Source organism: Podarcis liolepis, assembly GCF_965112155.1.
Source record: "Podarcis liolepis genome assembly, chromosome: 2".
Lineage (NCBI taxonomy): Eukaryota > Metazoa > Chordata > Lepidosauria > Squamata > Lacertidae > Podarcis > Podarcis liolepis.
In genome coordinates, this window is record NC_139555.1 from 35,999,327 (window position 1) to 36,007,755 (window position 8,429).

Genomic DNA, 8,429 nt, shown 5'->3' on the forward strand with positions numbered 1-8,429 from the left:
AAGAGTTTCCGAGCAGCAGATTCAAAAAGTATAAGATAAAATTTAGACGCCACACACAGAGATTTTTTTTAAGGGGGGTGCCTGTTGGTGGCATTCGTAGATCTGTTTACATTAAACATTTAAATTACCTTGTAGGTTTTCCTGAAATAAAGGAAAAAGTGCTGAAATACTGTGCAGAACCACGTAAGCGTGATTTAGCCCTAAGGTCATCTGGTCCAACTGTTTGCCAGAAGCAAGACTCCTGCAAAAGCTCTCCTTGCAGCCAAAGGCCTTGGATGGTGGAAAGCGACGAGTCTCAGGTACGGCTTAGTTTGTACCAGCCTTGTTTTCAGTGTTCAAGATACTGGGAACAGATGAACTGTGGACAGCGGCAAGCGGGGGAAATAGCTCAGTGGTGAGAAAAACAGGCTCTGTGTATCATAGAATGGTAGAGTTGGAAGGTATCTCAAGGTTCATCTCGCCAAACTCCATACACTCTATTTAACGGTTAGTTTTGCATTGATTTGTGAAATCTAAATATTATTATTATTTATTAAATTTATATAGTCATTCTATTTTTATATATAGCTATAGATACAGATATAAAAACCTATGCACATTTCAAGCAGATTTATGTCCAATGGGCTTGTGGCCCAGTCTTTTAAATATTTGTGATGCCCGTTTCAATAAATATCATTTAAAAAAATAAAAAATAAATATTTGTGATGCCCTCTACTCCAAAGCATGTTTCCTCCAACAATGGGCAACTGCAAAGTTCCCATGCGACACTGAGTACAGCAGACGGGGGGACTTTGTGGCCTTCTAAGTGCGGTTGGACTCCCATCAGTGCCAAGACAGCACAGGAAGAGAGTTGCAGTCCAACATCTGGAGGACCACAGGGTCCTTATCCCTGCAGCCCTGATCTCTCTCTTGCTCTTTCCCAAATTTCAAAGCAAATATTCACCTACAACAGTGACTTCCAACAAGCAGTAGCTGTCTGTCACATCTCAACTGAAATATCCCCATGCTTTGCCTCTCTCGCAATTGGAAGGCTCTTTTTAACATCTCACTTCCGCTGTTTAATTGCAGTTTGAGCTCCTTTGCTCCTGTCTTCTCCACAGTAGCACAAAAGAGCAACTGGTCCTTGATTTCTCATAACTAGGATGGAGTGAAAAAAGGGGCAAAAGTGAAACAGATGTAGGACCGGGATGGGGAACTCTGGCTCTCATTAGTCCCAGGCAGCTTGGCTGAGGGCCAGAAATGATGAACTTCTATATTCTTAACAGTGTTGGCAATTTCCCTATCAACAGAGCCAAAATTTCTGTGGCAGACACTTGGGAGTAAACCACCACAGAACAGAGTTGGATGTATCTCTGAGTGAAATGCATAGGATCAGTCTACTCATGTTAGCTACTCTAGAACAATGTGAATTGACTTTGTAGGACCTAATCATGTTTTCATGGTATGCTGACTAGTAGTTTTTTACTACTATGGTTATATTTGTAACTATGCAATTTTTTTTCATGTTCTAAGCCAACTTGAGCATGGTTTTAGCTATGGAAAGGCGGAATTCAAATAAAATGATGTATATACGTAACATCAGCTCAGAACAGCTCTCTGTGTGTACTGAAAGGTCAACTTCTCCATTTATGGAGTGCAGTCTATATTACCATGAGGACTAGCACCCTGAATCTGGAAAAAAAATAGCAGATTCTTTGCCGAGTCTCTTATGTATGATTAGATGCCCTGATCATGTGATGAGAGCTGGTGGCTGTGCTCAGTTCCTCTCACCCAAGCCAATTGCATTTACAGATGAGAAAATACCCTTAGGGACCTACTGTAGAGCAGGGGTAGCCAACACATTAGTGACCACAGCTCCAGTTCTAGCTTTGGACCTGATGGCTGGGGCTGATGAGCACCTCTAAACATCTGAAGGGCACATTGGCTACCCCTGCTTTACAGTCTGCACATGAAATTAATGCTCAACATTTGATTCATAAGTGTAAGGAATCCTGGCTGAATTCTAATACAGATCACTATGGAATTACTGTTTTAAGGTTATGCATGGGGTTGTTTATTTTTATTGCTGTTTTAATTGTGTCTTTACAAATTGCAACCCATCCTAAGACTGGCTGTTGAAGGGAAATTAAGAAATATGTAGCAGCAACAGCAACAAGGACAGCTTCTCTAAAACCATGATCAAGAATATATCTTTGCAGTATTTTCTGCTTCTCCTAAGTGTTTTTTTTTTTTTATAAAATTTTTATTGGTTTTGCAACATTTTTAAGAAAAACAAACAAACATTAAAAATGACAAACATACACGTATAGTTTCAAACATATTTTCATAAACCTCTTTTCTTGGACTTCCCCATACCCCCCCTCTCTGCATCCCAATGTCCGTAGTTCAACTAGCAACTCCCAATTGTTACTTTCCAATCTCAATCATCTTAGTCCTCTTTTATAGTCTAACCTTATATCCCTGTACCCCTTTGTCTCTGAAAACCACGACATTTTAGCATTCATTAAGTTTATAGTAGTCCTTAAGGTAGCTTTTAAATTTTCTCCATTCTTCTTCCACCGTCTCTTTTCGTTGGTCACGGATTCTGCCTGTCATCTCGGCCAGTGTCATATAGTCCATCACTTTCATCTGCCATTCTTCCAAAGTGGGTAAATCTTGTGTCTTCCAATACTTTGCGATGAGTATTCTTGCTGCTGTTGTGGCATACATGAAAAAAGCTCTATCTTTCTTTGTCACCAGTTGGCCGACAATGCCCAAGAGAAAGGCCTCTGGTTTTTTAGGAAAGGTACATTTAAGTACCTTTTTCATTTCATTATAGATCGTTTCCCAGAAGGCCTTAATCTTCGGGCATGTCCACCAAAGGTGATAAAAGGTACCTTCAGTCTCTTTACACTTCCAACATTTGTTATCGGGCTGCTTCTCCTAAGTGTTGGGCTAGATAGCGGTGTTCTACTTCTGGCCTGACTGCATTGCAGTGGAGGTGAAATGATATTCTATATATAGTTTGTAATATACCCAGGGACCACTTTTAAAGGTGCACTGCACGGATGGGCACTGTAATGCTCTCAGATCTGAGATACAAACAGAACAAGAAACATATGGTTAAAGGAGTGTATGTCCATGTTGGTTGTGTGTGTGTGTGTGTGCATGTGTGTGAGAGAGAAAGGGAGGGAGGGAGGTGGTCTGGATAGTGCCCAAGTGCCCTTCTCTAAACAAAGTAGGAAATTCAAGACCCACTTACTGTGCAATGAAATCAGGGGAGCCTTACATTAGGTATGGTAGGATGCTGCAGCTATATATTTTTTTGTATATGTGAGTGAAGCTAAATAGAAAAATCAGGATTCATTTTGGTCCATATGTGAATCCCAGTAGATAAAACTGAATTCAGGACAAGAATCACAGACTCATGACTGTAAATGAAACAAATTGACTGGTTTGTTGATATACAATGCTCAGAACAAGAATAGCAGTAAATGTTTTAAGTTCAAATAACTGCGCAAATACATAGTTCTTGAACTACACAAGCTCTTCCGTGTAATTGACAAGCCAATGCAACAACTTATACGATCATTTAAACAATAATTTATCATCAAACCCTTGTCTGCATCTCCCTGCCTAACCTCCTCCAGTCCATCTAGTTTATGGGCCACAGCTCAGTGGTGTTTTACATACAGAAGGCCCCAGGTTCAATCCCCAGTGTCTCTAGGTAGCGCTGGGAATGTCCCCTGCCTGAAACCCTGGAGAACCACTGTAGTATATAAGGCAGCATCTTACATTTCCAAGCTGTTCTTGGCATTTTTGCATGGAATTCATAGCTATCAATCCATTCTAGTGCATCCCCAGTTTCCTATAGGCTGGGAATAGTGAAAGAACGAAGGGGGGGGGACACAATAGGCAGCCTAGCAAGAACAGCAGAAGAATCCTATATGTGTCTACTCTGATGCAAGTTCCACAGAGTTCAATATGATTTCTCTACCCTTCTGACATGCACTGGCTTCACCTGCAAGCAAATGCTGACATTCCGCGAAGCAACTACCAAGCTGCATGAGTCTCTGGCCGTACCCTGACCCTTAAATATACAACCAATAAGAAGACAGATGTGTGCAAGCCTCCTGCAGGTGGCAGCATATCACATGAAATAGGACATAGGCAGCTATTGACAAAGCCTTGTATGAGTGTCTACTGAGAAAATATTCTGCTTACACACTGCACACTTTCTGTGTTGTGGATGTGACCCATATCACAGTCTTCAAGTATGCCTGTATCACCCAGATCAGATAAGCACCAGAAAGCAGTGTATAGGTAACAACACACATCTCTTTTGCTTTTCTTTTGACCACAAGCAAATCTGGTCTAGCTAAAGAATCACAATCACTGCTGCTGCTTAAATTTGAATTTTGTCCAGAAACACCCTTCACATTTCCCCCTCATATTTTATTCTATTTTGTTAAGAACAATATTTATAACCCACCCTTCATCTCAATGCATCCCAGGGGTGATTTAACTCCTTGAAAGAATGCCCTGCTTTTTCTTAAAGGTAAAGGTACCCCTGCCCGAAGGCCAGTCGTGACCAACTCTAAGGTTGCGCGCCCATCTCGCTCAAGAGGCTGGGAGCTGGCGCTGTCCGAAGACACTTCTGGGTCACGTGGCCAACGTGACGAAGCTGCATCTGGCGAGCCAGCGCCAGCACCGCACACGGAAACGCCGTTTACCTTCCCGCTATAAAGCGGTCCCTATTTATCTACTTGCACTTAGGAGTGCTTTCGAACTGCTAGGTTGACAGGAGCTGGGACCGAACGACGGGAGCTCACCCCGCTGCGGGGATTCGAACCGCCGACCTTACGATTGGCAAGTCCTAGGCACTGAGGTTTTATCCACAGCGCCACTTGTGTCCCTCTGCTTTTTCTTAGGACATTCCTATTTCCATTCGATAAATGTTGGAGGATATGGTAGGATGTTCCTATCTTCATCAGAGAAATGCTGGAGGGTATGGAGTTATCCAACTCCTGTATTGGGAAGGATTTTTAAAAAAATGTTTAATGTTTCACTATGTTTATCTAGATGCTGGAAGCCACGCAGAGTGGCAACCCAGTCATATGGGTGGGGTATAAATAGTAAAGTCCTTCTTATTATTATGGAATAGGATGTCCCTATTTTCATCAGAGGGACGTGGGTGGCACTGTGGGTTAAACCACAGAGCCTAGGACTTGCCGATCAGAAGGTCGGTGGTTCGAATCCCCGCGACGGGGTGAGCTCCTGTTGCTCGGTCCCTGCTGCTGCCCACCCAGCATTTCTGTGCGCTGCTCTGGTTCACCAGAAGCGGCTTAGTCATGCTGGCCACATGACCCAGAAGCTGTACGCAGGCTCCCTCAGCCAATAAAGCGAGATGAGCGCCGCAACCCCAGAGTCGGTCACGACTGGACCTAATGGTCAGGGGTCCCCTTTACCTTACTCACACTAGAAACTCTTAAGACATATAGCTGTAGATTTAAAATCATGTGTTTATAAGCTTCCTCAAGTGCTTACTTGGACGCAGACAGTTCTTGGCATATACTTTGAAGAAGCACAACTGTCGACTTATTTACTGTTGTTAACAGCTCCAAAGCTGTGGGTTACAGTACAGCATCCTCTGTATCCTTTTTGTGTTCCTTCACTCTTCTCAGGAAAGTGGGTGGTCACCTTCACTTACTGGAGATCTCTGCTCACTAATGATGTATATAACAAGTCAGAGGGCCGCAGCTGATGTGTGTGCACTGTTTATACATAATCTGCAATTGACTCCTCATAATTGCTGGCACAACTTAATTGCTGTTTCCAGTTTAGAGATAAGTACCAGCAGCTCTTGGGATATTTTGAAGACAACAGCTGGAAAGGGAATCTGTGACCATTTTCTCTGATCTCATTGTTATAACAAGCCTTCATTCATAACTCCAATCACAGTTTGCCCCACTTGTTGTATAAACAATTCCAGGTATGTAAGGGAAGAAATGTCACTTTCTCTTTCAGTTGCTGGCACTCAAAAGGGCTATTAAACCCTGGCATTGCTAAATTCAAATACTGAGTTATTAAACAAGGACCTTCAAATTACAAGAATTAAAGACCCTCTGGAATGATACTTTGATTTGCTTTTCGTTTTAACAGAATGATTCACCCACTGCATCCTTCACAAGGTCCTTAGCTAGCAGCACCAATTCTATCATAAGTATGGATCTGAAACTCTGCAACAGATTTTCCGCCTATAAAATAGTGCATCATGTGGAATTCTCCATGTCTTGTTGAAGCTGTTACTGATGTACAAGCCTAATTCAGTTATTTTGTATCACTACAAAACGCAGGAATCCCTTCTAAACCTTATACTGTATTTATATTCTATAAAACCTCAGGTGGATCTTCATTTCAGGAGCAAAATTTAAACCTCACGAGTCCTACTGATCATATGATATATTCAAAAACACCTCTCTTCCCAGGAGAAATTTATGCAGGGAAATGTGTAAGATTACACCTAAAAGGTGTAATTTTGCATGTGATAATTCTTTCATAGAATCATAGAATCATAGAGTTGGAAGAGACAAGGGCCATCGAGTCCAACCCCCTGCCAAGCAGGAAACACCATCAGAGCACTCCTGACATATGGTTGTCAAGCCTCTGCTTAAAGACCTCCAAAGAAGGAGACTCCACCACACTCCTTGGCAGCAAATTCCACTGTCGAACAGCTCTTACTGTCAGGAAGTTCTTCCTAATGTTTAGGTGGAATCTTCTTTCTTGTAGTTTGGCTCCATTGCTCAGTGTCCGCTTCTCTGGAGCAGCAGAAAACAACCTTTCTCCCTTTCTCTTTGAGGAAGGATACTCACTTAACCCCCTTTAAGCCTTCTGTTATGGGAAATTATTCCCAGGGCATGTTTAGCATGTGATTGGCACTGTTCATACACTGAAAAGGAACCTTGGTCTCTTAAGGCTCATCTGATTTCCTTTTGAGCTGTGCTTTCCAGACACGGGCACACACTTTAAAGCTCTGTGTTGTGGGGTTTTGTTTTGTTTTGTTTTTGGTCCCAGCACTTTCCTCAGGGAAACCCATGTTTTATTGCTGAATCTGAGCAAATCTACAGAGAATCCAATTGCCATTTTCTCCAATTCAGCAGTAAAACAGATTTCCCTGGGGAAAGTGCTTTGGCAAAAAAACAACACTTGGACACAGAGCTTTAAAACCCCGACCTGTGTCTAGAAACACAGCACAAAAGGCAGTCTGGATGAGCCCTTAGTGTGGAAGAGCTTTCCAGGTTATCATAAAAATACATGCAAGTGGAAGGCTGTGTCCTGTGAGATACCCAAAGGCAAGAGCATGCACATAGATTTTTCTGTGCACCTCCCTCTAGGCTTTGCCTGCAGATTTGCTCATGGCAAAGCAAACATTATTAAAAATCAATCCCAAACAGAAAGGAAAACTGAAAAGAAAAACAAGGCGCAAAGCACACCATTGTCAAGAAGTGACAGTCACTGCAAGTTTAATTTAAAGTGTTACTGTGGCTGCCTCCTTATGCCAACCCACAAAGCTCCATCATGCTAAGTTCCTTTCTCAGGTTAGTATGGAAGTCAAGAAATACAGGTTTAAGATAACAAAGTTCCTATTCCAATGGTTGAAAAGGATTTTTGTTTGGGATTCCTAGCAGCAATCATAGCAGTTGAGAACAGGCTCTAGCAAGCAGGCTTGACAAAAAGTAGATGCTTAGATTTTTTTCCCCACTTCACCCTGATTTGGAAGGCTAAAAACAACTGACTGCATGTGCATGATAGCAGGCTTTTCATACTGCCCACTGCACCATCAGTATCTCTGAGAAATGCACAAAGGGTTCATAGATGTTAAACACTACAGGAATATTCTGAATAAATCACCTCTTCTTTGGATACATTATAAAATTTCTGCTCCAGACGGCAATCTTCACAGCTTGCACAAAGGAATAGTACACCTAGAATGTTCAAAACAGAGGCCAGAGATCCTACCATGGTGTACAGGCTAAGGCATATAAGCCCTGATCAAACTGCCTTCTGGTTCAACAAGGATCAGGATCTATTAGGCAGTGCATCAGATCAGGACTAGTTTCAGCCCTGTTTCTCAAAAGCACACCAAGGTTCTTTCTGAAGTATCTAGGGTTTTTTTTGTTTGTTTTGCATGTCCACAGCAAGTGGCAAAATTCCACTCTTATTTTGACAGCTCTGATTAAGAGAAGACTCTGCATGGTTATAAACATAATCAAATTTGAAAAAGATAATATGCAATGGAAGCATGCTTTTTCTGATCACGCAAGAAGGCTACTGGACATTTGCCCATTTCTCAGTTGTATGGTTTGCCTCCTCTGTGAAACTTGGATCATGTTCTGTGTGCTGTTTTGTGACCAGTTGCATGGTGTGGCATGACAGAACTTCTTTTGTCT